The sequence below is a fragment of the Scyliorhinus canicula genome, chromosome 4 (assembly GCF_902713615.1).
Source record: "Scyliorhinus canicula chromosome 4, sScyCan1.1, whole genome shotgun sequence".
In the NCBI taxonomy this organism is placed as follows: Eukaryota; Metazoa; Chordata; class Chondrichthyes; order Carcharhiniformes; family Scyliorhinidae; genus Scyliorhinus; species Scyliorhinus canicula.
In genome coordinates this window covers 181,693,923-181,710,646 of record NC_052149.1, presented here as the reverse complement: position 1 = coordinate 181,710,646, position 16,724 = coordinate 181,693,923, and the positions used below count along the sequence as shown (strand labels likewise).

The window sequence follows — 16,724 nt, the reverse complement described above, 5'->3', positions numbered from 1 at the left end:
ACCACACCTCAGGAGAGGAATAAGGTTGAGAAGGCGGGGCCTTCATGAATAACCTCAGCCGGTACGGAGGGGTTGAACCTGCGCTATTGGCGTCGCTCCGCATCGCAAATAAGCCATCTGGCAAGTTTGATCTAGAATCTGTTTACCTTGTTGCATAGTGGAACATTTTATTTCAACAACTTTGATGTTTCTTTAAATTGGCCTCTTCAGTGGTGGAGCGGTAAACCTGTATTGAATCAAGCCCAAATTTATCCTTAGGAGTCTGGTATATGTGACTTTAGTACAAACTAATGTTGAAAAAAATTTGGGTTTTCTTAACGTTCTAAGCCTGCTAATTTACTCTCTTTTCTTCTCTTTTTCATTTTCCTCTCATCCTCCACAGAGAAAGGTTTATCACTGAGCTGCAGAGCCCACGCTATACGAGATTGCGTGATTGGCATCATGAAAGATCTGCTCACACTCTTAATATAAAAACTTGAACTGGAGTAGAGTACATTAGTCAACACTTTATCTCTCAAATTCTTTACATCCAGATACAGTTTCTGTACTGAACACCGCTTCTGTACTGAACTCATCTTGCTTAAGTTCTGAGCTTTCTTTTGCTGTCCCATAAAGTTTCAACTATGTTTAATACACTTGCAATATCTGTCATACATAAAATATAAAAGGCTGGATTGTTTTTGCGTTTTCAATTTGTTGATCAGCATGGTTTTGGTTTAAAAATTCAGTTAGTACAAGACGACACACAAAACAATTGAGCACTATTTGATTTGACCACTTATCACTGAAACTCCGTAAGCTAGAGTTGAGGAATGCATACATTTTCTTTTGGTTGCAAATCCAATGTCTAGATGCAGCAGTACAAAAGTCAAATCAACCTGGTTAAATTTAACCTACAGCCTGACTGAAAAATTTGTAATGGTTGGTCCTGAGCTGTGGGAACATAAACATAATTCGAGCTTCACATTCACTGTGAATTTAATGATTGTGGAACTGGGGACCTGGAAGCTGTCGCACATGTTTGTAACATACATTAAGCACTGTATACAAATTTATATATACTGGTTTGTTTTAAAATATTTTAATAAAAGCTCTTGAATTAAGTTATTCTCCATATTGATTTCGATATAATTTTGAAATTGGCTGTGCAATTTTTAAAAAGTAGAGATTAATTGTAAAAGATTGGAGGGCAAAGGTTGCATGCCCATGTTTAATTTATATATTTCTAGTGGAAAAAGATAATTGAATATATAAACCACAGAAGCACAAGTTTGATGATAACCAGAATAATACAAGTCACTGCTGTTGGATATTTGGCTCCAAATGTCAGGCTTTTTTTTTAACGATTTGGAAATGAGGCTACAGTTTAAATGGAATTGAACAATTACTCCCATCCGGCAAAACTGATTTCTTTATGAGGAGTGACATAGCAAGCTTTTCATGGTTAACCACATTTAATTCTTCACATACTTTTGAAACTATTACTTGGAAATAAGTGGAATCTTTTCAAACAAAGAAATTAAGTATCAAAATCATAAACATTGCAATGTTATATCTTTTAGCTTCCTCTTGATGAAGCATTGCAGTGCTCAATGATAGAAGTAGCATCTCAATGTGCAATTCAATTATCCACAGTTGCAGTAGAGTTCTTTTTTGCCATACATGTTTGCCATACATGATATATTCCTGGACCTTTTGATCACGTTTATCTGCAATTTGCAACTATTGTGTCTGCAAGATGCCCCATAGTTGACTCTGTGCTTGTGCATAATGATATCTTTGGACAGAATATTAGTTCAAATTAAGTTTTCAAGCTAAGCAAATATTTACTGAAGATTCCTAGTTCTATCAAAGTGTTTTAAATGAAAAATAAAATGATATTAGACCAGTGGTTATGTCTCATGTTTTTAATATAACGCATCATTGTTTCAATTTTTATTAATGTGCTTGAGCTGATGAGAAACAGCCTGAATTTATACATATTGAAACATATATAGCATATTAAAACATCCCAAAATGCAGTCCACTTATTTGTGGTTTAAAATATGTTTTAAATACATCTTGCTCATTGTCCAGTTTTGGGTTTTATCTAAACTAATAAACTCATTGAACTGCCCATGCCTTTCTCCAGTGTAGACTCCACTATGCTACTTATCATGTGTTCTCTTTAATGAAACTGGCAGCACGAATAGTTTGCCCCAGAGCCTGATGCTTTTGCACAAAAAGGTTTGTGTGAAAATAACAAATTATAGCTCTACTTACCCTGTCCCACCTCCCCAAATATAGAAGCAAAGGATGGGATTTTCCAGTTGCGCCTGGCCCAAGACTGGAAATTCACTCCCGAGGTCACCACGACAATTCCCTTGGTGGACAGGACTGGAAATTCTGCACCATAGAAAATAGGAGCAGGGTTAGGCCACTCTGTCCATCAGCCCTTCTCCACCATTCAGCGTGATGATGGCTGATTCTCTATCTCAATGCCATGCTCGCTCTCCGGATACCCCTTGACACCTTTAGTGTCTAGAAATCTATCTATTTAACTACATTTAATGACTTGGCCTCCACAGTCTGTGGTAGAGAGTTGCACAGGTTTACTACCCTCTGAGTGAAGAAATTTCTCCTCTTCTCAGTCCTAAATAGCCTATCCCATATCCTGAGACTAACCCCTTGTTCTAGACACCCCAACCAGCGGAAACACCATTCCTTCATCCAGTCTGTCCAGTCCTGGTGAAGTTTATACTTTTCAATGAGATCCCCTCTCATTCTTCCAAACTCAATACAGGCCCAGTCACCCAAATCTCTCCTCATGATAATCCTACCATCTTGCTGCACACCTTCCCTGGCAAGTATATTTTCCTTGGGTAAGGAGACCAAAACTATGCACACTTGTGCAGGTGTGATCTCGCCAAGGCCCTGACAGCTGCAGTAAGACTTTCTTGCTTCTATACTCCAATTCTCTTGCAATGAATATCAATATACCATTTGTCCTCCAAACCGTTGCTGCACCTGTGTGCTTGCTCTCATTGATGTTGCACAAGGACACCTATGTCCCTTTTGTACATCAACATTTCCAGATCCATCACCATTTAAATAATACTCTATCATTCTGTTTTTTTTCCTACCAAAGTGAATAACTTCAGACCTTATGCATATTGTATTGCACCTGCCATGTACTTGCCCACTCCCTCAACTTGTCTCATCTACCTTGAAGCCTCTTTACTTCATCCACACCACTCTCAATTCCACCCTAATTTTGTATGATCTGCCAACTTGGAAATATTACATTGGGTTCCTTAATCCAAATTATTGATAAGTGGTGCGATTGAGCTACCTCGCTGCACCTGATTCAGGTGACGCAACAAGGTCATTAAATCTTGTGAGAGGCCTCTCGCGAAACTTTAAATGCTCCGAATGCCTCGCGAGATGTCGCAATCTGTTTCCTGCTCAGTCGGCTCACTTAACCATCTCGACATCCAATGCCCGCAAGGCCCAGGAATATGTGCATGTACTTGGGATACCTCGCCATGGGGCTGTTTAGCACTGGTACACACAAACATGGACCAGGCGTAACGGCACGTGTGTAGGGGTCAGAAGCTCCCAAGTGGTCGGGCTGGTGGTACTCCTGGCACCTTGACACTACCAGGCTGGCAGGGGCACTGCCAGGTTACCTGTGCCAGGGATCGTGTCCTTGGGCACCTTGCTCTTCTGATATGAGGTGAGTGAGGGGCTTGTGGACCCCCTAACAGGTATATTAGGGGGGGTTGAAAGATTGGGGCGGCATTTAAAAATAGCACCTGCTCGTCAGTGCAGGAAGTGAGGTCCGTGTGACCTTGGCAGGGCGTTCCTCGCCAAGGCCAAACAAAAAAAAGAGTTCTGTTTGATTGCAGGGTCATTCTCGGTGCTGCAGACGCTGAGAAACACCCCGCTAAACGGGCCCAAAATGGGATGTTTTGTTCGATTAAATTACACCCACATATTGTGAATAGCTGGGGTCCAAGCACTGGTGCCTGTGGGACCCCACTAATCACTGCCTTCCACTTGAAAAAGATCCATTTATTCCTACTGTCTTTCCTATCTGCTAACCAATTCTCAATCCATGCCAGTATATTGCCCCCAATCACATGCGCTTTAATATTGCACATATTGAATGAGACACAGTTATTCACAGAATTGTAATCTTCCATTTCTAGAGATTCCCAGGTTAATAGGGAGGGTTAGCAACACTCAGCTAATTCAGCACAGACTACGAACAGAGATATTTTCCACTAGCCCATTCATTAAAAACTGATAATGTGGAGGGTTTAATTGAGACAATCTACAGTACTAGCTTGTCCATTGTTGGAAGCTGGAAAAAAATGCTTGTTTTGTATTGTGTGTTTGTTCCTAATTGGAACAAGGTTACTTTAAGAGTCCGATCACAGGCCATCATCGGCTGTTTGCGACGGTAACTGGGCAGTCTATCCTACCAGCTTATAGAGTAAACATCTTTCCAATAAAGTTTGTGTTTGTACCTTTTGTGGTCTGCAACCTATCTTTAGAAATCCCAAAATGGCATTGTTGTTATTTTGATAACTTGAGGGGCAGTAAGTTTTTTTTTTATAGAACAGGGCTAATTTTCTTTTGAATAGAAGAAACTGGTGCAAAGCAAAAATTTTGACAGTGATGGTAAAATAAGCTGTTTGCTTGCACAAAAATTGGACTAGTTTACCTCAGTTGATGTTTGCACCTTGCATCAATATTACTTTTGGGGATGTCCAGAGAATAGATTATCATTAAGTTCTACACTTTGAATACTGTAACAGACACCATAGTCTCTCTCACTGCCACTTTCTTTCACAGTTTTAACAGCAAGCAAGCCCTGGAAATCAGTCCTGTAGGATTCAACAATCACACACTGATACATTGAAAGACATTTATTTCACAGATTAACAACATGGCATTCTGGCATGTTCTACTAAATTTTAAAGCACAAAAAATACGTTTCCCACTCACTTTTGTGCCACAGAAGTGTGCCAATTGCCGGTGTATATTCATTTTCAGGTGAGTGGGGGGAGAGAGCCAGGGGTTGATGCAATTAAACAGCAGAGATCCTGTGATTAAGTAAGCACTGCCTCATATAGTTTAGCATTTTCAAATCACGACACATTAAAATGTGGCTGATGAGCATTGCTGTGGAGTAAGATCCACACTATTATTTAATTGACTGTGCTTTCTTGGGTTTTATTTATAATTTTTTGTGCCCTTTTATATTAAAAAGAAATGTCAAATTGAGAGGATGATTCCGTAGAATAAAATGATTAAGTCTGAAATAACAGCTAATTCCTAATCTTTTGAAGTAATGATGTTTGTCTTTGTTAATCTATGACAGTTTAAAATACTGCTGAAAAGGATAACCCCATACCCAGCATTGATAACCAGGGGCATTTAACATGCGGCGAACAAGCGGCGAATGGTTGCAAGATTGCAAACTTTTGTTTGTTCTGGACCTTTCAGTCACATGACCGCGTGCTTCGTTACACCTCTCTGCAGACTCGATGGGCCGAATGGCCACCTCCTACCATGTAGGGAATCTAGGAACATCTATGAATAATCCACAACTCCAGAAGTACACATTTGTTTTTCCCATGTACATTTGTAAACTGTGCACTCCACATAGATTATGCAGTCAGTGATGAAACAGCTGTGTCGACTACTGACCTCAAATGTTGTCCCCGGAGATCTAGTGATCTCTGTGGCAGAGATTTCCACTTCACAATGGCAGTTTATATCTGGGACCAATTGATGGGAATTTCAGCAACATGGATGTCAACAAGCGGGGTCGGAGGCCATTCCACATGGAAGTATTCTCTCAGACTGCAAACCTGGAAATTCGAACCACTTAATTCTTCATTTCTAATAAACTTTGCAGGCTGTTAAAAGATGTTTAGGAGCAAAAATATCAATATAAATGAACTTCCAATATTTTTAATTTTTTAAACATTATTGTCATAATGGAGAAATTTTCACAATCTGTAAATATAAACTTGGGTTTACTGGTGTTTAACGGTAATTATGAAGTTGAAGGAGGGGATTCTCTCATCATGCCTGTGCTGGTTGTCTGCAACTTTGGTTCTCAACTCTTCGCCTATAGGAGTAGTTTCCCTCTATAAACAGTTAAGACCCCATGTGATTTTGCAGACCTTTATCAGACCCCTCTCAACCTCTCTTTTCTCTAATGGGAACAAGCCAATCTCAACAAGCCAACCTTTCCAATCTCTCCAATAATTGATGTCTCTTGTTCCTGGAAACATACTTGCAAATCTTTTCTGCATCCTTTCTAAAGTCTCCCCAACATTCCTGAAGTGTGATGCCCAAAATTGAACATACGACTCGGGTTGAGGCTGAACCAGGTTTATTAATGCTCATCGGAACTGTTTTGCTTTTCTACTCTCTGCTTCTATTAAAATCTCGAATCCCATGTGTCTTTCTAAACAATGTCTCACCCTGCCACCTTCAACAAGTAGAGCACATGATCCTTCTGCTCCTACAGCTGCTTAAGAATTGTCATTTATTTTCTATTTTTGCTCCTCATTCTTCCAACAAAAATGTGTCTTCACACTTCTCCGCTTTAATTTTAATCTGCCATGTGCCCACCATTTTACCAGCCTGCATGTCCTCTAGAGGTCCTTCACTATCCTCCCCACAGCTCACAATACTTTTTTGTGTCATATCTACAAATTTTGAAATTGTGCCCTGTACACTTATGTCTAGATCATTAGTATATATCAAGAAAACTAATGATCAGAGTACTGAACCCTGGAAAACCCTATTGTGTTATACCATTATCCAGTGTGAAAAACAGCTTCACTACAACTCTGCTTCCTGTCACTCGGTCAACTTTCTATCTATACTGCTACTGTCCTTTATCTTAGATCGCTTCAACTTTGCTGGCAATCCTATTAAGTGGCGCATTAACAAATGCCTTTTGGAAGTCCTTGTATACCACAGTATACAATTAATTACAGTAATTTTGCATCGTCAAAAATCCTCAATCAAGTTCGTGAAATACAATTTGCCTGTAACAAATCCATGCTGGCTTTTCTTGATTAATCAAGATTTATCCAAGTGAATGTCTTTTCCAAAAGCTTTCCTGTTTGGAAGCTTTCCTGTTTCCATTGAGGTTGAACTGACTACAGTTGCTGGGTTTATCCTTGCACCCTTCTTTGAACAGGGATGTTTCCAGAACTCTTGCAACCTCACATGTAGAGATGTTTAGAAGATTATGGGCTGGATCTACTGACCCTGCTGTTGTCAACTGGATTTCCCATGCACGTGGGACCGAAATATCCCACCAGCATGAACAGCCAGTAGATTGCGTCCTATATCAACACCTCTGCAATTTCCACCCCCAACCTCTGATATATCTCATCCGCTTCTAGTGACTTATCAACTTTAAATACAATCAGCCTTTTTAATACCTCCTCTTTGTCAGATTTCAGATGGTCCAGTATCTCAAGTACAACCTTCTTCACTACAATGTTCGCAACATCTTCCTTGGTAAAGACAGATGCAAAGTATTAATTTAGTACCTCGGCTAGTCCCCTTATTGTCCCCACCCCTCCTCTTGCTACCCTTTTACTATTTATATGCCTAGAGTAGACTTTTGATTTCCTTTTCATGTAAGCGTCATAATTACTGAATTGAAAAGTGATCTTGCCCTGGTTCTTTTGCTAGTTACCGAAAATCAGTATGTCCTCTGGTTCTGCCATAAGAAATTGGTTTCTCGTTATTTGCACAGGCAAAACCCTTTGTTACTTTGAAAAAGGTTTATTACATCTTTTATCAGCCCTGGCTTCAGCCTTCATATGTAGCAAGGAAAGTTGCATGGTCTCTTTTAATTTTTGAGGGGCAAAAAGCAAGCAATCCTAAAAAGCAAGCAACACTAATCTTGTCAGTCTCAATTAACGATTAGACTTCCGTAATGTAAATGATAATTTGGGCTGAAATTAGGGCCTAATTATCTTGGAGTTGGGAATTTGGACATTGGCGAAATGAAGAATCCAAATGATTTAAATTCTGTTTTTCCTCCAATTTGTGTTCGGCCTTGCAAGAGATTTAAATAGGAAGTATAAAGGTAGTCAAATGTGATTTGACTCAAACCTAATTAATCTAATCTAACTTTAATCAACTATTCTAATGATTGATACTTATTTCCTCTGCATATGAAAATAATTTTTCATTTCTTATGCATTAGGTTTTGCTGTAATTTAAACTCAAATACCATCTCCTACAGCTGCTTCATCATTGCCAAATGAATTAGAGAAAAAAATTGCATTTTAGAGCATAGGTTTTGAAAGAAGTACCATTGTCTAAAATCAAAGGAGGATTACTTTTGCCTTCAGAGGTTTGTTAGATTTTAATTTTTTAAGCATTCAACACACAATCACTTGGGTCCTATTTGCCACAGCATTCTGAGTGTCACGGGAAATGTCATCATTTATTATCCATAGCTAATTATCCTTGAGCAGATGATGGACAGACGTCTTCCTGAAACACTGCAGTTCATGTTGTGTAGGTGCACCTACTTTGCTGTTAGGAAGGGAGTCCCAAAGGAGCAGCATGGTGTCGCAATAGTTAGTACTGCTGCCTCATGGCACGGAGGACTTGTGTTCGATCCCGGTCATTGTCTGTTCTCCCTGTATCTGTGTGGGTCTCAGCCCCACAATCCAAAAAAGATGTGCAGGTTAGGTGAATTGGCCATGCTAAATTGCCCCTTAATTGGGGAAAAAATTATTGCGTAAATTGGTTTTATTTATTATCTTATGACATAACATTATTTATTAATGAGTTGAACACTTCCAAAATCAGATTTCCGTGAGAGTTTCAGCAACCTGATATATTATGGAAGAAGAGGACATTTTAAAATTATTCTTAAATCCCCTTTTAACGCTTGGCACAGCCTAATAAAGCACACAGGAAATTTTGGTGTAAAGTAACATTGGCAAGTCCACATATAAACAGGTGTACATTTTCTGCTTCAGTAAATTCTACCTCAATAATGTCAGGAAATGGAACTGAATTATATTTGCTGAATATAGGCAAATGGCACTTAAATGCATCATTGGCAAGAGAAACTAGGCGAACATTATAGTTCGAGCCATGTCTGCTGTAGTTGCTAAATCAAGAAAATGTGTACTACTGTATCTATCTGTAGAATTATTTGACTATCGTATTATTATCACATTATATGAACCACTGCTCTATTATGACAGGATTTGGAAATTTGATGCTTGTTTGGGTAGGGGTGTGTTGATAAAGAAGAGTATGGAAAATGGATTGGTTATATATTTTGATTCTAAAAAAGTACACGTCACTTCCATTGATCCTGTGTTGGTGTGGGCTTTATTTTGTTTTAGTTCAACCATGGATTGCAGATGAAATCGTACACAAAAATTTTCATTTTCATTTTCAATTTCACCTGTGAGAATAAATATAATGTCTTGTGTGATAGAGGGCTGGAGTTTTTGACCATGCCCACCACAAGATCACCCCAGACGGGAACCATGTAAAGGTCTGCTGACCTCGGGCGGGAACTTGGGTTCGATCCCGGTCACCAGGTGGATGTGGCCGAAAAATCCCACCCATAGAATCCCTACAGGGCAGAAGGAAGCCATTCACCACATCGAGTCTACAGCGACCCTCCAAGCACCCGACCTAGGCCTGATTCCAGTAACTCTTAAGGGGCAATTTAATATGGTCAATCCACCTAACCTGCACACCTTTGGCCTGTGGGAGGAAATCCGAGCACCCAGAGGAAACCCACGCAGACACTGGGAGACTGTACAAACTCCATCGAGACACCCAAGTTCGGAATTGAACCCGATCCCTAGCGTTGTGAGGCAGCAGTGCTAACCGTGATGCCTCCATGCAACAGTATCATGGAATTTACAGTGCAGAAGGAGGCCATTCGGCCCATCAAGTCTGCACCGGCTCTTGGAAAGAGCACCCTACTCAAGTCCCCACCCCGCCCTATTCCCGTAACCAAGCAGGCCAGCAGCATGGTTCGATTCCCGTAACAGCCTCCCCGAACAGGTGCCGGTAAGTGGCGACTAGGGGCTTTCCGCAGTAACTTCATTGAAGTCTACTCGTGACAATAAGCGGTTTTCATTTCATTTTCATAACCCAGTAACACCACCCAACACTAAGGGCAATTTTGGACATGAAGGGCAATTTAATGTGTTCTTGGTTTGTGCTAAATCAGCTCATTTTAGCCAAACGGTAGGAGAGCTGCATATTTCCATTGTCTGGGATTAAAAAAATTTTTTTTATTAAGGCATATATAATTTTAACAATTTTCGAGAGTAAAAATCAACAAAGCAAATGACACCCAATCAACCCCAGCCAACATGGCTTACAAACACAATTTCCTTTCCCACTAACTATTTCTCACCTCAACCAGCCCCCATGTCTCCCACTTTTCCTTACCCCCCCCCCCCTTCTGCTGACAGCTTAATTTTCCCCAAAGAACTTGATAAACGGCTGCCACCTTCGGGCGAACCCGAGCATCGATTTCCTCAGGGCGAACTTTATTTTCTCAAGCCTGAGGAAGCCAGCCATGTCACTAACTCATATCCCTGATTTTGGGGGATTTGAGTCCCTCCACACCAATAGCATCCTCCTACCAAGGAGGCAAAGGCCAAAACATCAGCCTGTCTTGCCCACTTGACTCCCGGGTCTTCCAACGCACCAAAAATTGCCACCTCTGAGCTCGGAACCACCCATACCTTCAATACTTTTGACATGACATCGGCAAATCCCTGCTAAAATCCCCTAAGCCTCGGACATGCCCAAAGCATGTGGACGTGATTTGGGGACCTTCCCGCACACCACCCACACCTATCCTCCAGCCCTTCAAAAAACCTGCTCATACAGGCCACTATCATATACGCCCTGTGGACCACCTTAAATAGTATCAGGTTGAGCCTGGCACATGACGAGAATGCATTGACTTTACTCAGGGCATCCTCCCACAATCCCGCCTCTAATTCCTTGCCCAATTCTTCCTCCCATTTTCGCTTCACCTCTCCTATCGGGGCCCCCTCCCATTCCATGAGCTCTTTATAAATTTCCAAGACCTTCCCTCCCCCACTCCCATTTTCAACCCTGCCTTGTCCTGTATCACCTGGGGCGGCATGTGCAGAAAGATCGAAACCTGTCTCTGCACAAAGTCCCTAGCCTTCAGATAGCGGAACCCATTCCCACCGAGCAGCTCAAACTCCTCCAAGCACGGAAAGCCGCCGTCGATAAAAGGGTCCTCAAAATGCTCGATCCCAGCTTACTGCTGCCTCCAAAACCCCCCATCATGCAACACCCCCCCCCCCGGTGCAAACCTGTGGTTGCCACAAATAGGTGTTCACACCGACGCCGCCTCCACTCCCATATGCTTCCACCACTGTCCTCACACCCTCAAGGCAGCCACTACTACCGGACTTGTGGAGTACCGAACCAGCCAAAATGTCAGAGGTGCCGTTACCAGTGCCCCTGCATGAGGTAATTTCCACCTGCTCCCACATCGACCCCCTGCCCCAGTACCCACTTCCTAACCATTGCTATATTCGCCGCCCAATAGTAGTTTACAAAATTCGATAGGGCCACCCCCCCCTTCCCTCGACCCTGCCCCAGCAGTGCCTTCTTTAGTCGTGGAGTTTAACCCCCCCCCCCCCCCCCCCCCCCCCACACACAATCCCAGAGATCACCGTATTCACCCTCTTAAAGAAAACCTTGGGGATAAAAATAGGCAAGCACTGAAATATAGAATATAGAACAGTACAGCACAGAACAGGCCCTTCGGCCCTCGATGTTGTGCCGAGCAATGATCACCCTACTCAAACCCACGTATCCAACCTATACCCGTAACCCAACAACCCCCCCCCTGGAGCTGTGACGCATTTATGCTAACCACCATGCTACCGTGCTGCCCCAACAAAAAGTTTGGGAGAACAGTCATCTTTACCGTCTGCACCCTTCCCGCCAGTGACAAGGGGAGCATATCCCAACTTCTGAAGTCGCCCTTCATCTGCTCCACCAAGTTGTCTGGGATTTTTAGCAGAGGGAATTAATGAAGAATTCTTTTTGTCATGGCTGCTTACCACTACATTCCATCATGGTAGCAAAACATTGACCAGAGGTCAAAAACGGGATTTGGCCCAGCATGATTTCCGATCGCAACCTTCTTGACCCCCCCCCCCCCCCCCGATGGCGTGAGCATGATTTGCATCAATTGGAATGCATGATTATGTACTTAGTGAGGTTAAAGTCGAATCTTCAGATATCATTGAATCTTCCCACCCAACATGTGCTCAGGAATCGCTGCTAGCTTTAATAAACGGGAACCAGGCGCCATGAACTCGGAGCGAGGAAGGAGGAGAGTGCCCTCTCCACCTAGTACCAGGGAGTCCAAGGGAACAGAGCTCGTTGCCCAGCACCAGAGGTGGGGAGGTTCAAGGGTGTCGGGGAGGGGGGAGGTGCAGGTGGTGGGCTCAGGGTGGGAGAGGGGGTCGGGGAATCTGGGATGGGGGTCATGGCTGGTGGGTGTTGTCTTGCAGCCTGTGTGTTTAAACATTTTTTAAAGCAGTGTTAGTCTGCAATGTGTGTCATCCAAAGTTTGAGAGCTCAGTCAGTGAGAGCTGAGTCAGTTTATTTTTATTCTCCTGGGATGTGGGCGTTGCTGGTTACGCCAGCATGTATTGGATCAGCCCTCCGTCCCACGGCGCTCCCCAGTCTGGGGGTCAGTCTGACGGCCTTTCCATTCTGGAGTGGGTTTCTCCCCTGTTTTACAATTGAGACCAGTTTATATTCTTTTTGGTTCTTAGTCCCATGATATCCTGTTGTCCTCTTGAAGGGTATACTAGTGCTGGTGTCCTGATTTGATTTGCCATTGATCTGGGGTCGGGAGATGTGATTATGGAAGTTTGGATTCTTGCTCTTGGCTCTTGTTCTTGCTCTCCTTTTACCTCTTCTATAGGAGAACTTAGGCTGAGTATTAAGGTTTGCCTGTGGTCAGTCCTCTCTGGCTTTGTAATTGTCATTTTGCCATCTCAAAAGGATAATTGCCTGTTGCAGTCTGGACCTGGAGAAGAGTTTAAATGGTGCTTTAAGAGTCAGTTGATTTTCCCTTAGCACTGGGGTTCTGTGGTATTCTTTTCTTCTGTCATTTTGTTTGTAGATACGGGTGAAATATAGGGCTATAACGTTGTCTGTATCCTGTTTGGGTGCAGACAGGTCATTTATCCGTGGAAGGAACTTGTTGGGAATGTTGTACCTAATTCACCTTTGTTATTTCTTTCCAATTATGTAATGAGTATTGTTTTGTGCTGTACCTGTGGTACATTGATACCTATAGCAATCTTCACTTCTTTTGTTTGTTTGATGCAAACATTTTGTAAAGAATTGAAAATCCCAATCATAGATATTTGAACAAAAAATGAATCTTAAATATAAAGGCCTGGCAGCAATGAGATCTCTCTCCCTCTTTTGCGCTTTCTCTCTCTCCCTCTTTCATGATCTCTCTCTCCCCCTCTTTCGGACAGTCTGTCTTTATCCCTCTTTTGCTCTCTCTCTCTCTCTCTTCCTCTTTCGCGCACTCTGCCTCTTTCGCGCGCTCTGCCTCTTTAGCGCGCTCTCTTCCTCTTGCGCGCTCTCTTCCTCTTGCGCGCTCTCTTCCTCTTGCGCGCTCTCTTCCTCTTGCGCGCTCTCTTCCTCTTGCGCGCGCTTTCGCTCGCGCTCTCCCTCTTTCGCTCACGCTCGCTCTCCCTCTTTCGCTCGCGCTTGCTCTCCCTCTTTTGATCGCGCTCGCTCTCCCTCTTTCGCTCGTGCTCGCTCTCTCCCTCTTGCGCTCACACTCGCTCTCCCTCTTGCGCTCACACTCGCTCTCCCTCTTGCGCTCACGCTCGCTCTCCCTCTTTCGCTCGTGCTCGCTCACTCCCTCTTTCACTCGTTCTCTCGCTCGCCCTCTCCCTCCCTCTCTCGCTCGCCCTCTCCCTCCCTCTCTCGCTCGCCCTCTCCCTCCCTCTCTCGCTCGCCCTCTCCCTCCCTCTCTCGCTCGCCCTCTCCCTCCCTCTCTCGCTCGCCCTCTCCCTCCCTCTCTCGCTCGCCCTCTCCCTCGCTCGCTCGCTCTCTCCTTCCTCTCCTCGCTCTCTCTCTCTCTCTCCCTCTCGCGCTCGCTCTCTCCTCGCACTCTCTCTCTCTCTCCTTCTGTCCAGCTGATGTGTGACCACGAGATGAGGTTCATGCATGTGCGTTCGCATTGGCGTTTGCATTTTCTAGCAGAGTGCCACCCGGTCTGTGACTGAGCTGTGCACCCGGCTCCTTAAGGGCAGTACGGTAGCAGAGTGGTTAGCACTTTGCTGCAGAGCAACTGGGACCCGGGTAGATTCCTGGCTTGGGGCACTGTCTGTTCCGAGTCTGCACGTTCTCCCTGTACATGCGTGGGTTTCCTCCCAGAAGTCCCGAAAGACGTGCTTGATAGGTGAATTGGACATTGTGAAATCTCCCTCTGTCGACCCGAACAAGCATAATAGAGTGGGGACTGGGAGATTTTTACAGTAACTTTATTGCATTGTTTAATGCGCTTCCACTGTCTCGACAGATCCAGTGGGGCCCTACATTAAAGTCACAAAAGAGTCTCCCACATCATGATGGTCTGTCATGGTCCACATAGCTTGGCACAGCAGCATGGCGACCATCTTACTGATGAAGATCTGGAGGACTGGAATGTCTACTCTGAGGAGGGTGACCAGGAGGGAGTGCAGGAAGAGATCGGAGAGGAGCTGTAGGTTGGAGGACAGGTGGGAGGGAGGGGTTGCCTGAAAGGAGCAGGGCTGCCCTTGTTGCTTTCCGCTTCACTTCCGGAACACCCATGTTGTGTAATCGCTCAAGAAGGCCCCCCCCCACCCACCCACAAGTTCATGCTGTCCACCTGCAGCCACGGAGACAGAGCCACAGTAAACCTTCAGGTTGCTGGACCCCGGGAGTCCTTGTGCCTGCTGATCAGAAAATACAGGAGGGTAATGACGAATCACAGTGAGGGAAACTGATGCACCTCAGCTATTGCTTATGTATGTGTTGTAAGCAGGTTGACTTCCCAGCTCACATGCGAGTGAGCTATGGCCCTAGATACTTTTGTCGCATTGCATTAGAGGGAGATTAGGGATGAGGGTCTCGGGCTCACTGATTAATGTCCAGATCTTTTCAGGGATTATATTGTTCTCACTTTGAGTGGGCCTAACCATTTGCCTGAATTTAAGGACCTGTGATGAGAGCAGTTTCCAGATGGGATGAAGCACAATCCCATTGGGAGGAAGGCTAATGACAGTAAGACCATAACGTTTTGAATAACAAGTTTATAATGTGTCAACATGTGCATTTGTGACATTTGACACACAAAAAAATTATCTGTGCCTAATTTCACCCTGTCCACTTTGTGTCCCTACAATTCCTTACCTTGCCAACCCTCTCACTGCATCCAGGTCTATTCCCAGGATGCACATTAGAGGCGGAGGAAGCCTGCTGTCTTCCGCACCCTGTTGCCTGAGATATCCTTGGCAGGAATCCTATTAAGGGCCAGGATTGGAAGGCCCGCTGGCCCTGAGGTGCGTCGGTATCAGGAAGGGTTGGTCACCCCCAGGCTCTCTTGGGTGAAAGGTCCCGGGAGGTGCTCCAGCAGTTCCTCCTCGCTTCGAGTGCTCGTGGGCCCGTGGGTTACTCCATGGGATGGGGGGCAGCTGGAGTGAGCTCCGGAAGCCTCCACGCCATCTGCCATTGGCAGTCCTGGAAGTCAGCCATTGTCAAGAACATGGCTTTGAACTCCTCAGTCATTGCCCTCCGGGACTGTGCCATGCGAGTTCAGTAGTCATGAATCTGATGTCTTGCAGCACCGACAACATCTCCTGCGACAGGAGGGTTTGGTGCTCCTCCAGACAGCCTTGCAGTCGCGGAATGTCGCTGACAACCCATCACGGTAATCTCGTCTCTGCCTTTACATCTCCGGTAGCTGAAGGGGCGAACGTGTCCAGAGGCGCGGTACCTGGCTGGGACACATCTGTGTCATCAATACCAGCAGACCTCTTGACAGTCCAATGTTTCTGCCACCACCTGATGTGCATCAGAAGCAATTTTGTGCTCACCAGAAAATGACCCAGAAGTCTGCCTGCTAAGTGTGCCCACTAAGGAGTGTCTCTCTGCAATGGTGGACTGTATGTGTGATAGCTGTGACATTTCATCTGTGTCTCCCTCCAAGATCTCTTCCGAGGTGCTTTTGAGAGTGAGTGATGGGGCACTGCTGGTTGTTGGGTCAAGCTCTTCAGTTGATGTTCCTATAAGGCAAGTGACAAGGTTTCAGTACATGGCTTGTTCAAGAGTTTGGACAACAAAGCACTCACTTGAGACTGGCCATCGGGATGAAGCTCCGTTGCTCTACTTCTCACTCGCTCTCTCTCTCTGGTGCTGGGAACCTGTAAGGTAGTGGCATGTTGGTTCTAGGTGACAATTCGGGGGTGATGGACGGGCGGAGTGCCAAGAGAAGACGGGGAACATTTACTCTTGCTGATTGTAGGCGGTCATTCAACTTCTTCTGCCACCGCACTGCTGTCCTCTTGGTCAGGCTGCGGGCACTGACCAGTGCTGCCACTGTCTCCCAGGCAGGATTCGTGACCTTGCTAAAGGGTGTCCTGCCAGTCTGAGGGTAA

General features: G+C 44.5%; 1 protein-coding gene across 1 annotated transcript in view; it reads left to right on the top strand.

Moving 5' to 3' along the window:
* pdlim7 (PDZ and LIM domain 7) overlaps positions 1-16,724 on the top strand; it is a 150,320-nt gene that overhangs the window by 100,387 nt on the left and 33,209 nt on the right. The window lies entirely within an intron of this gene.